Genomic DNA, 18,577 nt, shown 5'->3' with positions numbered 1-18,577 from the left:
TCTCAAGAAATGTGATTCTTTCACTCTGAGGCTGTGTCCTCGGGTTCTAGTCTGGAAATACTTTCTCCACCTCCACTCTGTCCAGGCCTCAGTATCCTATAGTTTCAATGAGGTTCTCAGTAATCCTTCTAAACTCTGTGAGAAACAAAGCCCACTCACTTCAATAATTTCAGTCCGAGACAAGATCTGAATCAGTAGTGCCATTTATTTTACACTTGCAAGTGGGTGTGATGTCACTTTCTCAAGGCAAGGGACATACACACACTAAATTCAATTCATACATAACATTTATATGATTTGATGTCTATTGTTTTACACTGCTCCCTCCCCTGCTTACATCGTCCACTTCCCTAAGACCGGCCCCCATTACCCCTGTTTGCCTCTTGCCTTATCCGGCCTTGTCTGTGATAAAATGCTTATTTCTGGTCTCACAAGGCTGTTTGACCTTACCCTGCTATAGGTCATTGTTAGGCCTATCCTTTCTTCATCATTATCTACCCCCTTCATCTGTGCCTTTCCCGAGGCCGTTCTGATCCCTATGACCCTTTTAATTAGGGTTTGTTCCTGTGTTTTTGTAAAAGTGGGAAGCACATGTTTATATCTACTGTTTGTACAGGCGTATCTAGCTTAACTTCATCCCCTCACAACATCTTATCTACTTGCCCATAATGTCTACCTTCTGACATACAGTTTTAGCTAATACAAGAACAATTATATATTTCCTCCACATCGTTTCCATTCTTGTTGACTCAGCTCTTGACTAAAACAATTACCCACTGGTGTGAGTTCACCTCCTTTGTAAAATGGAATTGCAGAAGTAACACTAATCCACCTATATCCCACAATTCCCCCTCTTTCTTTTAGTTACCATTTGTTATCTTCTGCAAATATTTTATTTTTAAGCATCGCTCCCGAAATTTGCAAGCATCATCCCGGAGATTTCATCCATCTTGGTCTCACTCATCTCCTCATTATTTAGTCGATAAAGTCCTTCAGCCTGATTCCCTTTTAGGGGCATCTGTTTCATTAAGGCTGTTTCAATCAGTCTTTGGGTGAGCCCTTGTATACAGGGTATGATCATTTTTATTAACTGTTACCCACCAAAAGAGAGCTGACACAAAGCCTGCTGCAATCTGGTTACGAGCCTTGAATTCATCAGGTACCCCCCCTAGGGACTCCTACCGAATCGAGATAAATCCTGTCATCGAAAGAAGTGTCTAACAGTAATCTCTTACCCCTTCCCTTTTTCCCTCCTATCTTTTCCTTCTCAAATGCCAGGGTAAATGGAATTGCCAATTGCACATATCCCTCTCCAATCCGGAGGTAGGGTGGGTCTCAATATTTTGCCTCCACAGTACCACCACAGATCCGCTCGGGGAACCTTTAGTGCTGAGTAGTTCCCTCCCTTCTCCATTTCGGTTACATTCTTAATCTCTGTACATAGTTTCAGCTCCCCCAAATCTTTCGACCGACTTGTACCTCGTCTACGCACACACGAGGTGTGATTTCCAACTGCGGCAGAAAACAGGGGGGGAACTTTACATCTTTCTTCTCCAAGGGAGGGAACATCTGAGATAGGGAGGTACAATTCCTATCATTCCACGCAGTCTCATCCTGATACAGGGCTATCATACATTTCATGCCCTTCCTGTCTCCCTTCCACCCGAGCGGAAAGGGAACCACCTGGGCCACTGGCCTACCGGAGGCACATGCATAGCAATTGCTCTTGTTCAGACTTTTCACAGTATACTTTACCCATTCAACCCAGGCATTTGCATCCCCGTACCCAGTTTCTATTTCAATTGTCTGTTTCAAGTCCTTTACCTCTATAAATTTTACTACTTTAGGATCATCGGGAGGGGTGAAAGATTGTATCTTATTACCCAGTAGTTCTACCCGTTTTCCCTGTCCTACACTAATTCGGAAACAACAGCCCAAGAAATCCTTCCCATTTGCTTTCATTTCTATCCCAAATGTTTCATTTCATTGTATCTCATAGGTGCCCCCACCCAGGATTGTTTCGTGCCATGTGGTTTTCCTTATTGTTAGGTATATTGGGTTACACTTTTTATCAGGGCAATCGCGAGCTGGTCGGAAGGGGGCCCGGTGTACTGTGACAAGACCGTTATACCAAGTACTGTCCCCAAGGCCATCCCCATAGGACTTAAGATGTATCTCAGAGCTGCGATACTGTCTCTGATTATCTACGTCCACACAATTTACTAAGCTACATACATCAGCGTCTATTACTTGTGGGTGATCAGATTCAGGAACCGTTAATAATACATATGAAAATGATATTTGATGAAATGCCAATACTAAGAGAACTAGCATCATAACTCTAAGCATTCCCAGTATTCTAAACATCATGCTGAAGCACAAAAAGACTTAATATACAATCTTACAGAAATATTCCCGCGCTCGCGTCGCCACTGTATAATCAGTTACTCAAAGTCTCTTTAGCCTGAGTTTCAGCGAATCTTGCGTTGATTCGGCTGTCCAGACTTCTTCCTCAACTGGAGGGTCCACTGGCCCTTTGATCCGAGTGTAGTGAGTCCAGCCTTTCTCCACTGTCCTTATCGCTGTTTCGGTAGTCAAAAGAGCCTGGTACGGCCCTTCCCAGTCCGGCTGTAATTTAGTCTCTGTCCATGATTTTACTAAGATCCAATCGCCTGGCCGGATGAAATGAACGGTGAATTCAAGGGGTGGAGTCTGTGCCAATAAACCCTGTTTCCTGAGGAAAAACAAAGAGGAGGACAAGCCCAGTATATACTTCTTTAAAAACAAATCTTTAGTTTCGGGACTTGGCAATTCTCCATTCGTTCCCAAGTAAGGTAATCCAAATAAGATGTCATAGGGGGATAGTCCCAAATCTTTCCTTGGGGCTGTTCATACTCACAAGAGAGCTATAGGTAAACATTTGGTCCAAGGGAGTCTGGTTTCTATTATCAATTTAGAGAGCTGTCGTTTGAGTGTTTGGTTCATTCTCTCAACCCTTCCCGATGATGGCGGGTGCCATTGAGTATGGAACTCCCAGGAAATTCCCAACCCTTTCATTACCCCCTGTAACACTTTAGAGGTAAAGTCAGTTCCTTGGTCGGAATCAATATGGTTCACGAGCCCATATAGGGGAATTATGTGCTCCAATATTGTTTTAGACACTCCACTCGCAGTGGCGGTAGCTAGGGGGTATGCCTCAACCCAACCAGATAAATGATCTACTATGACTAGCATATATTTTAGTCTCCCTACCCTGGGGAGTTCAGTATAATCTACTTGTATACTCTGGAAAGGTCTCAATCCTGGGTCTCTTCCTCCCGGGGTCTGTTTTCTCAAGACTTTCTTATTTACCTTTCTGCATATGATACATCCCTCACATATTTGTTTAGCAATTGTATATATTCCTTTACATCCATATTCCCTAAGAACCAAATCACATATTGCTTGTACTCCCCAATGGCTGCCTTGGTGTAGGACAGCCATAATGTCTCGCATCATCATTTTGTTCAACATTCTCCTTCCATCAGGTAACCTCCAATGCCCGCCTGCTGTTTTTACAGCCCCTAAATCTCTCAATTCCTTTTCTTCGCTTTCAGTAAATATAGGAGCTTCCCAAGGACCTGGAACAGTAGGTATTAGGGAATGAATCACCACTTCTTGTGGGTTCAGGGCTGCTTCCTTTGCCACTTCATCGGCTAATCTATTTCCCCTAACCTCTAGTTCATTTCCTTTCTGATGACCATTTACATGCACTACTGCTATTTCTCGGGGAAGTAATAGGGACTCCAAGACCCGTTTAATCAATTCTTCATGTACTAATTCCTTCCCCCACCTCTGGGTTAATACTCCCAAAACCACTCCCTTATCCACGGTAGCAAAGAGGTGGAAAGGTTTATCTAGGGAAGGTAAGGCTAACACGGGGGCATGGATCAAATCTCTTTTGAGTTTCTCAACTAGTTCTTTTTCCTCATCATCCCAACTTAGACATTTGGGTTCCCCCTCTAATAGTTTGAGATATAATTTCTTAGTCTTCAGTGCATAGGAATCAATCCACAATCTGCAATAACCCGTTAGACCTAAAAATTTGCGTAACTCCCTTTTAGTGCTGGGCAGTGGCATCCCCACTATTCCCTCTATCCGTTCCGGGCTTATCTTTCGCTTTCCCTCACTAACTAAATGTCCCAAGTATTTCACTTCTTGCTCCACATATTGTGGTTTGTTTTTAGATACCCTCAGTCCCTGCTGACCCAGGAAATTCAATAATTTGTTAGTGGCTTCTACTACTCTTTCTCTTCTTTTTCCTGTTACTAAGAGGTCGTCTACATACTGCAACAGGGTAGTCCCCTTCGGGCTACTAACTTTCTCCAATATTTGTTCTAACATCTGTCCAAATAAATTCGGGGATTCCGTAAACCCCTGGGGAAGCACAGTACACTGGTATTGCTGTTGCTGTCCTGTCTTAGGGTCTTCCCACTCAAAGGCAAACAAATTCCTACCTTCCTCTGCCAAGGGACAAGCCCAAAAGGCATCCTTTAAATCTATCACACTAAACCATTTGTGGTCATGAGGGATCTTACTTAATAACGTAGAGGGGTTTGGCACCCTGGGTGCCTGATCTGTACTATTCGATTTAATGTTCTCAAATCCTGCACCAATCGATAAGTTCCATCGGATTTCCGCACTGGTAGTATTGGGGTATTATAAGGAGACATACATGGCTCCAACAGTCCATCTCTAATCAGTCCTTCAATTACTGGCTGCAGTCCTCGTTTACCTTCTATGGAAATGGGATATTGTCGCTCACAGACAAAGTCCCCTTTCCTTCTTTTAAAAAAAATTACTTCAAGGGGAGGGATCTGTAGTTTTCCACAATTCCCTTCCCTAGCCCATACAATAGGGTCTATCTCTCTCTCCACATCCTCTGCCAACATTGCCTTTTGTACAACTAATTCTTTTTCCTGAATTCCAATCTCCAGTCCTAAGAGGATAATTAAATCTCTCCTTAATAAGTTACTTCCTATATCAGGGATATACAACAGTTCCCCTGTGACCCTATCCTTAGGACCTTCTATCATCATAGGTTCAAATACTGGAACAGTAAATCCCTCCCCTTTAACCCCTGAAACAGTAATTGACCGTGTCGACATTTCTACTTTCTTTGGTTTAAAATTCAGCGATGACCGTGCTGCCCCCGTATCTACTAGGAAGACTACCTCTTCCTTATAGGGTCCCACCTTCAGGTTTATCAAGGGTTCCTGGTGGGCCCCCGAGGGCAGGAACCCCTGACACCCCTATTCTTCATCAAAATTCATAAGCGGAATTGCCCTCTCTCCCCTTTTCAGAGCCAGACATTCCCACTTAAAGTGCCCTATCTTTCCGCAATAATAGCATCCTGCCTGTGGAGTCTTCCAGCTCTGCCCCTGTCGCTCGAATCCTCTATCAAACGCTCCCCCTTGTCCTCTCTGCCCTACATGCTGCCACCCGCCCCTCCGGTTGGTCACTATTGGTTCTACTCTTTTCTTAACTACCTCATCAACCGCAGCTACCATCATTTTCACCTTCTGTTTCTGTCTCTCATCCTCTCTCTTTACAAACACTTTCTGTGCCTCTCTTAACAATTCATCTAATGGCTTTTCACTCCACCCTTCTATTTGCTGTATCTTTCTCTGTCTGGCCATTCCTTTGTCACAAAAATGTACTTTCAAAAGACCCTGTGCCACTGGGTCCTCAGGGTTCATTCCAGAATATTTCCGCATTGAGTCTCTTAATCTTTGCAAAAAAAAGCTGAAGGAGTCTCATCTTTCTCCTGTCTAACTTCAAAGACTTTAGTCAAATTCTGTGACTTCGGAACTGCCTCTTTTATTCCTTTTAGAATCAGGTCTTTCAATTCCCTCATTTCTTCTCTATGCTCCGGATTTTGATTTTCCCACTGGGGGTCTCTGAGGGGAAACTTCACCTCTCCCTGTCCAGCATCCCCATCCCCAATGGGGTGTTCCCTGTCCCATATTTTATTGGCTGCTCCCCATATAAGTCCCCTTTCTTCCCCAGTAAATAGTATATTCAAAATAGACATTAACTCAGCCCAGGTATACAGACTGGGCCCCAAACATTTATCAATTTGTTGAGACAGCCCCACCGGATCCTCAACCAGGACCTTCATTTCTTTTTTTTTAAATGTTCTGACCTCCCCACTGCTGAGGGGGACACTTACAAACCCAATCTCTTTGTCCCCTATTGGTACCTCCCGAAGGGGATAAGTCAATACGTTCTTCCCCTTTTTCTTTTTTTTTTAAAGAAATATTGCAATATTTCTAGCTCCCCATAACTTCAGACACCAATTCATCAATTCATGCTTGACTAACTTTAAAGCCTGTTCCAAACTTGTAAATATATTTATATATTTACATTCATTTATTCAGTATTCAATATTCAAAATGTAAAATGCATACAGTTCTCAATTTTGAAATCCACTGTAATCACCCAGTTTTAGTCCCTTAATTTAAATCCAAAATTAGTTTTCTTAAGTAGTGCTGACCAATCATTGCTCAATTACAATACTATAGGTCGTGAAATAATCAGAGCTGCCTTAAAATTATTTGTCTATTCAAGTTTAAAAAAAAAACTTCTAATGCATGAACAATGGTCACAGATATTAACCATAGGATCTTGTTTTTACTACAATCTAATGTTGAACTGAAACTTCAACTGTCCTCCATAAATCGCTTTCATATAAAGATAAAAGAGATTAGTTAGAAACTGATAGTAAGAAGAACAGGAGTTATCATTCTTTTTTTTCATAATCTCTATAGAATCCTTAACCTTAAAAGAAATCATGTTAAGTTTCCATAATAAAAATCAGAATCAAAACAGTCCCGGAACTCAAGCTCCAGGGAATAAAACGCAAACATTCAATCACCAACAAACAAATGTGCATTCAAACCAAATCACAAAGGGTTAAACTTTCTACCAGCTGTACAGCTCTTTTCATTCTCTCTCTCTCTCACTCATTGACAAATAAATTCAGATATTTACAAACCCAGTCTTTGCCGACCTGAATCTTTGGCCAAAAGAGGCGGGACGAAGAATGGATTCCTTAGTCCATAAGAAGCAACAATATTTAATCATCTTTTTCCCCTGTACAAGTATTATTTTGCCAATTCCACAACATCCTCCCCAAAGAACTTTCTGGAGGTATGTTGTAATGGACCCCGCCTCCAAATCCATTGCTTTTTCCTTCTTTTGTTTTCCCGGAGGCTTTTTCCTTACCCACGGCACAACCCATATTGAGTTCCTTTGTTAGTCCCTTATTAACTACTAAAACTCAATCCCGGCCACCAAGGCAATACTTAAAAGTCAGGTTTCTTACCTTGGTCTGTGCACAGAGTTGCCTGGCCCCTTTGTGCCGTATTGTCTATCGAGCTCCTATCACTGTCTGATTCAGATGTCTCTCTTGTGGGATTCGTACCAGTCGCCCAAGGGAGCAGACCAAACCAGGACACGAGACCGCTCCTCAATGGGGAACGGGACGCGTCTTCCCAGTGTCCAAGGCCAGCCACTCCCCCCGGTGATGGAAGAAAATCCCGGACAGCCCCCAATTGTGAGAAACAAAGCCCACTCACTTCAATAATTTCAGTCCGAGACAAGATCTGAATCAGTAGTGCCATTTATTTTACACTTGCAAGTGGGTGTGATGTCACTTTCTCAAGGCAAGGGACATACACACACTAAATTCAATTCATACATAACATTTATATGATTTGATGTCTATTGTTTTACACTGCTCCCTCCCCTGCTTACATCGTCCACTTCCCTAAGACCGGCCCCCATTACCCCTGTTTGCCTCTTGCCTTATCCGACCTTGTCTGTGATAAAATGCTTATTTCTGGTCTCACAAGGCTGTTTGACCTTACCCTGCTATAGGTCATTGTTAGGCCTATCCTTTCTTCATCATTATCTACCCCCTTCATCTGTGCCTTTCCCGAGGCCGTTCTGATCCCTATGACCCTTTTAATTAGGGTTTGTTCCTGTGTTTTTGTAAAAGTGGGAAGCACATGTTTATATCTACTGTTTGTACAGGCGTATCTAGCTTAACTTCATCCCCTCACAACATCTTATCTACTTGCCCATAATGTCTACCTTCTGACATACAGTTTTAGCTAATACAAGAACAATTATATATTTCCTCCACATCGTTTCCATTCTTGTTGACTCAGCTCTTGACTAAAACAATTACCCACTGGTGTGAGTTCACCTCCTTTGTAAAATGGAATTGCAGAAGTAACACTAATCCACCTATATCATAGGAAAACATAGTCCCAGAGTTTTCAAGTGCTCCTTCATCACCGGGTTCACTCTTCTGAACCTCCAATGCCAATACTTCCTTCCTTAGATTATGGGGCCCAAACTGCTTGATATTTCAAATATAATCTGACCAGAGCTTATAGAAACTTCATTCTCAATTCCAACAAATGTGAGGATCTCATGAATTTTATCTGTCACTCAGAATGAGATAGTAGGTTCCCTCTTGCTGAAAATATTCCACCTGAATTCAGATATGAGGTGTTATTCTTTCATTCTGAGCCTGTGCCCTCAGATTCTGGTTTATCTTACTCATGGAAAAATTAGATTCCCAACAGTATGGAAATAGTTCCTTCAGCCCAACAAGTCCACACTGACCCTCCAAAGAGTAACCACCCAGACCCATTCACCAAAACGTCGATTTCGAAGCTACTTGGATGCTGCCTGAACTGCTGTACTCTTCCAACACCACTAATCCAGAATCTGGTTTCCAGCATCTGCAGTCATTGTTTTTACCTCTATATATACCCCTGACTAGTGCACTCATCACTATGGGCAATTTACCTGACCTACACATCTTTGGATTGTGGGAAACCAAAGCACCTGGAGAAAACCCATGCAGACATGGGGAGAATGTGCAAACCCCACACACACAGTCGCCTGAGGTGGGAATCAAACCTGGGTCTCTGGCACTGTGAGGCAGCAGTGCTAACTACTGAGCCACCATGCCACCCCTTCTTTGACCAGGCCTCTCAATATCTTCTAAGTTTCAATGAGATTCTCGCTAATCCTTCTGAACTTTTGAATACAGTCCCAGAATACTCAACTAGTTAGGCCACTTTGGAATATCACATTCAATTCTGGTTTAGCTGCTGTAGGAAAGATGTTGTTAAACTTGTAAGGGTGCAGAAAAGATTTACAAAGATGTTGCTGGGTTGGAGGGTTTGAGCAATTGGGAGGGACTGAATAGGCTGGGGCTATTTTCCCCACAATGTGGGTTGAGGGGGTGACCTTATAGAGGTTTATAAAATCATGAGGGGCATGGATAGGGTAAATAGCCAAGGTCTTTTTTCCCAGGATCCAAAACTAGAAGGCTTGGATTTAAGGTGAGAGGGGAGAGATATTAAAGGGACCTAAGGGACAGCTTTTTCACACAGAGGGTGAATGTATGGAACAGATATGAGTCTATGACTCTGTATAGGACAAGTCCTTCATCACTGAGATCATTCTTGTAAACCTTTCAGATCCTTCCTCAGATACTGGGTCCAAAATGGTTCACAATCTTCAAAATGCAGCCTGACCAGAGCTTAAAAAAGAGATATACAACAATGGTTTTATAGAGGTAAAAACAATGACTGCAGATGCTGGAAAGCAAATACTGGATTAGTGGTGCTGGAAGAGTACAGCAGTTCAGGCAGCATCCAACGAGCAGCGAAATCGACGTTTTGGGCAAAAGCCCTACATCAGGAATGGTTTTATATTAGATTAGATTAGATTAGATTACTTACAAGTCCACACCGCCCTGCCGAAGCGTAACCCACCCATACCCCTACATCTACATTTACATTTAACCCTTACCTAACACTATGGGCAATTTAGCATGGCCAATTCACCTGGCCTGCACATCTTTGGACTGTGGGAGGAAACCGGAGCACCCGGAGGAAACCCACGCAGACACGGGGAGAACGTGCAAACTCCACACAGTCAGTCGCCTGAGGCGGGAATTGAACCCGGGTCTCAGGCGCTGTGAGGCAGCAGTGCTAACCACTGTGCCACCGTGCCGCCCACCATCTTGAAATGAATGCTAAGATTGCATTTGCATGCCTAACTGCCAAATGAATTTACATGGTAACATAAAGAAAATCTTGAACTAGGAGTCCTAAGTGCCTTTGTGCTCCAGATTTCTGAAGCCTTTCACTGTTTAGAAAAATAGGAGTAGATAAAGAATGTAGTTTGAAAAAGCACAGCAGGTTAAGCAACAGAGTAGAGTGTGGGGGGGGGGGGGGGTTGACTTTTCAGGTCGGAACCTTTTATCAGGACTGGGGGAGGGGAGAGAGGTTGAAGAATAATTAGAGGGACTGTGGGGGTTGAGTCTGTGGGAAAAATGGGTGGGATGGCAAGAGGTGAATGCAGGTAGGAGGTGGCTGTGATTGGTCAGTGAGAAGGGTGGATCAAACAGGTGGAAAAGAAGATGGATAGGTTGAGTCAGGCTAAGGGGGAAGGTTGGGGCTGGGATTTGGAAAATGGTGAATTCTATGTTAAAGGCTCTATGGATATAAGCTCCTGAAGCAGAAGATGAGGTGTTCTTCCTCTAGTTTGCATATGGCCTTGTTTTAATGATGGAGGAGGGCCAGGATGGACATGTCATCAAGGGTGTGGGAGAAGGAGTTGAAATGGATGGCAACTGGGAGGTGGGGTTGATTGAAGCAGACAGACCATAAAGGTTCCCTGAACCAGTTCTTCGGTTTGCACTCAGTCTCTTTAATGTAGAAGAGACACATCGGGATGCAATAAATTAGATTAGAAGAAATGCATGTAAATCTCTTGGAAAGATTCTGTGGCCCTTGGACGGAGGTGAGGGGAGTGGTTTGAGGCACATTTTGTACCTCTGCAGCCACAGAGAAAGGTTCCAGCCGTGAAGGATGTTTTGGTGAAGAGTATGAACCTAACTAGGAAGTTGTGGCCAGTCCCTGCAAAAGGCGGAATGGGGGGGTGGAGTATTATGTTGGTAGTGGGGTAAGACTGGAGGTGGCGGAAGATGATGCGTTGTACTTGGAGATTAGTGGAATGTGAGGACCAGGGGGAATACAATCCTCATTATGGTTGAGTGGGTTTTGTTTGAGAGCAGAGGAGATACAGTTGAGGGCATTGTTGGTCATGGGAGAGGGGAAATTGCAGTCCTTGAAGTAGGAGGACATCTGGATATTCTGGAGTGGAACTGCTCGTCCTGGGAGCAGATATGGTGGAGGAATTGGGAGTATGGGATTGCATTTTTGCAAGGGGGGGTGCGAGGCGGTGTAATCAAGGTAGCTCTGGGAGTCAGTGGGTTTGTAGTACATGTCAATGCTGAGTTGGTTGGCAGAGATGGAGACAGAGAGGTCTAGGAAGAGGAGGCAGGTGTCAGAGATGGTCCACGTTAATTTGATGTCAGGGTGGAAGATGTGAGTATAGTGGTTGGACTGTTCGAGTTCCTTGTGGGAGCATGGAGGAGAGGAAAAGGTGGGGGATGGTGCCAGTATAGCTGAGGAAGAGGCACAGTTCCAGGTCCCTACCAAGAGGTAGGCATAGTTCGGACCCATGTGGGTATCCATGGTATCTGGTTTGTAGTAAGTGGGAGGATTGAAAGGAAAATATTGTTAAGGGTGAGTACCAGTTCTGCCAAGCAAATGAGCACGTCAGTGGAGGGGCACTGGTTGGGTTTGCAGGAGAAGAAGAAACTGAGGACCTTAAGGCCCTCCTCATGGGAGATACAGAGACTGAATATCCATGGTGAAGATGAGGCATTGGGGTCCAGGGAACTGAAAGTCATTGAGAAGGTAAATGGCATGGGTAGTGTCCCGAATGTAGGTGGGGGGTTCCTGGACCAAAGGGGATAGGACTGAGTCAAGATGAGAGGAGATGAGTTCAGTAGGGCAGGAGCAGGCAGAGACAATCGGTTGACTGGGGCAGTCAGGTTTATGTATTTTAGGGCAAAGATAGGAATGGCAGTGTGGGGTTGGGGGACTATGACATTGGAGACTGTGAGTTGGGAGTGTGGTTTCAGTGAGGTTGAGTTTAGTGCACCAAACTACCACTGTGCCTCCCTTGTCACCTGGTTTGACGATGAGGTTGGGGTTAGAAGTTGAAGGGATGACGTTGAAGTGGGTGAGGGGATGGAGAGATTGAGGCTGTTCATGTCATGACAGCAGTTGGAGATGAAACAGTCAAGGTAGGGTAAGAGGCCAGCATGGGGTGCCCAGGAGGATGGAGTTTGTTGGAGGCAGAGGAAGGTGTCTTCAGAGGGTGGGTGGAATTCACGTTTGAAGAAGTAGGCATAGAGGTGGAGGAAAAAGTGTTCGACATCTAGATGTGTGCAAAACCTGTTGATATATAGGTGTACTGGAATGAAGGTGTGTCCTTTGCTGAGGACTGACCATTCACCCTCAGTGAGGGATGGTCTGGGGGAATGGTAAATATCTGGCAGGGCTTAGGGCTAGGGCTGAGTGTTGAACTGGTGTTGGGAGTTGGGGTGGAGATTGTCTCTGGAGTGAGTATGTGTGTGGGATCATGCGATTAGCAGTGACATCAGTGGTTGCGTGATTGGTGGCATCAGTGGTGACTTTGGCGGAAGCGACATTGTCAGTGGCATCCACAGCACTGGTGTTGTCTATGGGGGCGACATGGTAGAAAGCAGAGGCACAGGCAGTGTGTTCAACATTTAGAAAGTTGTCATTGTCTCCATTCTTCCGACTAAGATGCTACATCTCACATTTTATTTCACTTGTGCCATCTTTGTCCAGTTCCTTCACCTAAATTGTTAATGTATAACATGAATAGTTATGGCCCCAACACTGTGCCCTACAGATCACTGGTTGCCATCTACAGAAAGACCCATTTATTCCCAAACTCTGTCATCTGTAGTCAGCCAATCCTCTATCTATGCCAGTACTTTGCCCCTGACATAATCTGCTGTTATCATATTTAACAGCTCCTGTGTGGCACGTAGTTCAAGATGAAAAACAAAACAAATTACAGCATGGCTACAGGCCTTTTGGCCCTCCATACCTGCGATCCAGATCCTCTTTCTAAACCTGTCGCCTACATTTTGAAGGATTTAGTGGGCGGCACGGTGGCACAGTGGTTAGCACTGCTGCCTCACAGCGCCTGAGACCTGGGTTCAATTCCCGCCTCAGGCGACTGACTGTGTGGAGTTTGCATGTTCTCCCCATGTCTGTGTAGGTTTCCTCCAGGTGCTCCGGTTTCCTCCCACAGTCCAAAGATGTGCAGGTCAGGTGAATTGGCCATGCTAAATTGCCTGTAGTGTTAGGTAAGGGGTAAATGTAGGGGTATGGGTGGGTTGCGCTTCGGTGGGACAGTGTGGACTTGTTGGGCTGAAGGGCCTGTTTCCACACTGTAACGTAATCTAATCTGATCTGTATTGTTGTGGTTCTGTTCGCCGAGCTGGGAATTTGTCTTGCAAACGTTTCGTCCCCTGTCTAGGTGACATCCTCAGTGCTTGGGAGCCTCCTGTGAAGCGCTGCTGTGCTGTTTCCTCCGGCATTTATAGTGGCCTGTCTCTGCCGCTTCCGGTTGTCAGTTCGAGCTGTCCACTGTAGTGGCCGGTATATTGGGTCCAGGTCGATGTGTTTGTTGATAGAGTCTGTGGATGAGTGCCATGCCTCTAGGAATTCCCTGGCTGTTCTCTGTTTGGCTTGCCCTATAATGGTAGTGTTGTCCCAGTCGAATTCATGTTGTTTGTCGTCTCTGTGTGTGGCTACTAAGGATAGCTGGTCGTGTCGTTTCGTGGCTAGTTGGTGTTCGTGTATACGGATCGTTAACTGTCTTCCTGTTTGTCCGATGTAGTGTTTTGTGCAGTCCTTGCATGGGATTTTGTACACTACATTAGTTTTGCTCATGTTGGGTATCGGGTCCTTTGTTCTGGTGAGTTGTTGTCTGAGTGTGGCTGTTGGTTTGTGTGCTGTTATGAGTCCTAGTGGTCGCAGTAGTCTGGCTGTCAGTTCAGAAATGCTCCTGATGTATGGTAGTGTGGCTAGTCCTTCGGGTTGCGACATGTCCTCGTTCCTTTGTCTCTCCCTTAGGCATCTGTTGATGAAATTGCGAGGGTATCCGTTTTTGGCGAATACTTTGTATAGGTGTTCCTCTTCCTCTTTTTGCAGTTCTGGTGTGCTCCGGTGGTGAACGGAGAATTCACCACAAAGATTTACAGGAAAGCCACACACACAGACCAAGTCCTAAACTATGAAAGCAACCACCCCAACACACACAAACGAAGTTGCATCAGGACACTATTCAAAAGGGCCACAACACACTGCAGCACACCAGAACTACAAAAAGAGGAAGAGGAACACCTATACAAAGTATTCGCCAAAAACGGATACCCTCGCAATTTCATCAACAGATGTCTAAGGGAGAGACAACGGAACGAGGACATGCCACAACCCAAAGGACTAGCCACACTACCGTACATCAGGAGCATTTCTGAACTGACAGCCAGACTACTGCGACCACTAGGACTCATAACAGCACACAAACCAACAGCCACACTCAGACAACAACTCACCAGAACAAAGGACCCGATACCCAACATGAGCAAAACTAATGTAGTGTACAAAATCCCATGCAAGGACTGCACAAAACACTACATCGGACAAACAGGAAGACAGTTAACGATCCGTATACACGAACACCAACTAGCCACGAAACGACACGACCAGCTATCCTTAGTAGCCACACACAGAGACGACAAGCAACATGAATTCGACTGGGACAACACTACCATTATAGGGCAAGCCAAACAGAGAACAGCCTGGGAACTCCTAGAGGCATGGCACTCATCCACAGACTCTATCAACAAACACATCGACCTGGACCCAATATACCGGCCACTACAGTGGACAGCTCGAACTGACAACCGGAAGCAGCAGAGACAGGTCACTATAAATGCCGGAGGAAACAGCACAGAAGCGCTTCACAGGAGGCTCCCAAGCACTGAGGAGGTCACCTAGACAGGGAACGAAACGTTTGCAAGACAAATTCCCAGCTCGGCGAACAGAACCACAACAACGAGCACCCGAGCTACAAATCTTCTACCAAACTCTGATCTGTATTCCTCTATTCCCTGCCGATTCATGTATTTGTCTAGATACATTTCAAATGATGCTGTTGTGCCTTTCTCTAACACCTCCACTGCCAACGCGTTCCAGGCACAACTACACTCTGTACAAAGAACTTTCCACACATATCTCCCTTAAACTTTTCCCCTCTCACCTTGAACTTGTGACCCCTAGTAATGGAGTGCCCCACTCTGGGAAAATGCTTCTTGTTGTCCAACCTGTCTGTGCCTCTCATGATTTTGTAGACCTCAATCAGATCCCCCTCAACCTCTCTCTCTAATGAAAGTAACCCTAATCTACTCAACCTCTCTTCATAGCTAATGCCCTCCATACCAGGCAACATCCTGACAAAAACAGCTACATAAAAACAAGGACTGCAGATGTTGGAGATCGGAGGCTAGATTAGAGTGGTGCTGAAAAAGCACAGCAGGTCAGGCAGCATCCGAGGAACAGGAAAATCAACATTTCGGGCAAAAGCCCTTCATTGGCTGTATTCCTGATGAAGGGCTTTTGCCCGAAACGTCAATTTTCCTGCTCCTCGGATGTTGCCTGACCTGCTGTACTATTCCAGCACCACTCTAATCTCGACCCAACATCCTGGTGAACCTCCTCTGCACTTTCTCCAAAGAATCTACATCCTTTTGTTAATGTGGCGATCAGAACTGTATGCAGTATTCCAAATGTGGCTGAACCAAAGTCTCATACAATTGTAACATGATCTGCCAACTCTTGTATTCAATACATGCAATGAAAAAAAACATGTTGTATGCGTTCTTGCCACTCTATCAACCTGCTTTGTCACCTTCAGGGTACACTCTGATCTCTCTGTACATCAATTTTCCCAGGGCATTTCCCTTTATTATACAGTTCGCTCTTGAACTGGATCTTCCAAAGTGCATCACCTCGCATTTGCCTGGATTGAACTCCATGTGCCATTTCTCCAATCTATCTATATTCTGCTGCATTCTCACACAGCCCTCTTCACTATCTGCTACACAATCTTAGTGTAATCTGCAAACTTGCTAATCGAACCACCTATAACTTCCTCCAGGCCATATATGTATATTACAAACAACAGTGGTCCCAGCATGGATCCCTGTGGAAGACCACTGGTCACAGTTCTTTATTTTGAGAAACTCCTTTCCATTACAATGTCTCCTGTTGCCCAGCCAGTTTTCTCACCATCTAGTTAGTACACTCTGGACCCCATGCGACTTCACTTTCTCCATCAGCCTACCATGGGCAGCCTTTTCAAATGCCTTACTGAAGTCTAAGTATATGACATCTGCAGCCCTTCCCTCGTCAATAAATTTGTCACTTCCTCAAAGAATTCTATTAAGTTAGTAAGACATGACCTTCCCTGCACAAAACCACATTGCCTATTGATAACCACATTGTTAAGCCCATTTTCTTCCAACTGGGAATAGATCCTATCCCTCAATACCTTCTCCAGCAGTTTCCCTACCACTGACGTCAGGTTCACTGGTCTATAATTAGATGCTACCCTTATGGACAATTCTCCAGGACCTCATCCATGTTCAAGAATGCTGCAAAGATATCTATTTCCTCTCTCGTTTCCCTCAGAAATCTGGGATAGATCCCATCTGACTTGTCCACCTTCATACCTTTTAGTATACCCAACACTTCAACTCTCCTTAGGCTGACTTGATCTAGAGTAATCAAACATCTATCCCCGACCTCAACATCTATCATGTCCCTCTCCTCAGTGAATACCAATGCAGATCTTCTGGAGATTTAAATAGGTTTTCCTTTGTCTAACTTACTCGTTAACTCCTCAAAGAATTCTAACAAGTTTGTCAGGCATGATCTCCCCTTGGCAAAGCCATGCTAACTCAGCCCTATTTCACCATGCAGTTTCAAATACTTCACGATCTCATCCTTAATAATGAATTCTAAAACTTTAGCAACAACTGAGGCCTGTAATTTCCAGTCTTATGCCTCCCTCCCTTCTTAAACAGGGGATTACATTGGCCATTTTCCAGTTTTCTGGAACCATTCATGACTCCTGTGATGCCTGAAAGATCACCAATGTCTCTACAAATGATCTCCTTCAGAATCCTGGGCTGTAGTCCATCTATCCATATGTTTTATTCATCTTCAGAAGATTGTCCAGCATCTTCTCCTCTGTAATAGCCACTAAAGTCACCTTTGACCTGACTGTCTTGAAGTTCTGATCGGCTTCTGGTGTTTTCCACAATGTCAAGTTGGCAGGTTGGAAGGATGTTGTGAAACTTGAAAGGGTTCAGAAAAGACTTACAAGGATGTTGCCAAGGTTGGAGGATTTGAGCTATAGGGAGAGGTTGAATAGTCTAGGGCTGCTTTCCCTGGAGCGTTGGAGGCTGAGGGGTGACCTTATAAAGGTTTGTAAAATCATGAGGGGCATGGATATGATAAATAGACAAAGTATTTTCCCTGGGGTGGGGGAGTCCAGAGCTAGAGGGCAGAAGTGTAGGGTGAGAGGGGAAAGATATAAAAGAGACCTAAGGGACAATGTTTTCATGTACGGGGGTTACAAATATGGAATGAGCTGCCAGAGGAAGTGGTGGAGGCTAGTACAATTGCAACATTTAAAAGGCATCAGGATGGGTATATGAATAGGAAGGGTTTGGAGGGACATGGGCCGGGTGCTAACAGGTGGGACTAGATTGGGTTGGGATATCTGGTCGGCATGGTCTGGTCTGTTTCCGTGCTTACATCTCTATGACTCTAAGTCACTGTTCAATTCCTTCACCATTTCTTTGTTTCCCATTACTACTTCTCCAGCCCCATTTTCCAACTGTCCAATGTTTTGTCTTACCTCTTTACATATGAAGATCTCCTTCAGTATTCTTTTGTGTTACTAGCTTGCTCATATTTCATCTTCTCCATGTTGCTTTTTTAGTTGTCCTCTGCTGGTGTTTAAACTCCTCCCATTCCTCTGGCTTCCCACCGATCTTCACCACATTGTATGCCTTTTGTTTTTATTCTCTCCTTGACTTCCCTTGTTTTTCTAACGAACTTGTTCAAAGATAAAAATCACACAACACCAGGTTATAGTCCAACAGGTTTAATTGGAAGCACACTAGCTTTCGGAGCGACGCTCCTTCATCAGGTGATAATGGAGGACTCAATCCGAACACAAAATTTATAGCAAGAATTTTATAGTGATGTAACTGAAATTATACATTGAAACATTGATTGCCTTTAAGCCTTTCATCTGTTAGAATACAGTGATAGTTTCACTTCTTTCATGTGTAAATCACAAAACCTTTTTTAAAAAAAGTTGCACTCTCAGGTTAGCTGTTAACAATGGTGATAGCTAGACAATATGTTGAAGGTGTTGGCCCCCTGTGTTCTCCATCTATGTCATGATGTTTAGATTGATTCTAATCTAAAAAGTGAGATAACGGAGTTTTACATAAATTCATGCAGTTTTTGAGCAAAGT

The 18,577-nt window shown here is 44.3% G+C and overlaps 1 long non-coding RNA gene across 1 annotated transcript; it reads right to left on the bottom strand.

Annotated features, from left to right (window-relative positions):
• Positions 1-185: 185 nt before the first annotated feature.
• On the bottom strand, positions 186-18,229 carry LOC140476592 (uncharacterized). The gene is made up of 2 exons (XR_011960522.1): positions 17,950-18,229; positions 186-2,734 (listed from the first exon to the last, which is right to left on the bottom strand). It is a non-coding gene; the product is annotated as an uncharacterized lncRNA (long non-coding RNA).
• Positions 18,230-18,577: the final 348 nt, after the last annotated feature.

This window comes from Chiloscyllium punctatum, chromosome 4 (genome assembly GCF_047496795.1).
Source record: "Chiloscyllium punctatum isolate Juve2018m chromosome 4, sChiPun1.3, whole genome shotgun sequence".
In the NCBI taxonomy this organism is placed as follows: domain Eukaryota; kingdom Metazoa; phylum Chordata; class Chondrichthyes; order Orectolobiformes; family Hemiscylliidae; genus Chiloscyllium; species Chiloscyllium punctatum.
Note: the sequence above shows the minus strand (reverse complement) of the source record. Positions and strands in the feature narration are given on the sequence as shown.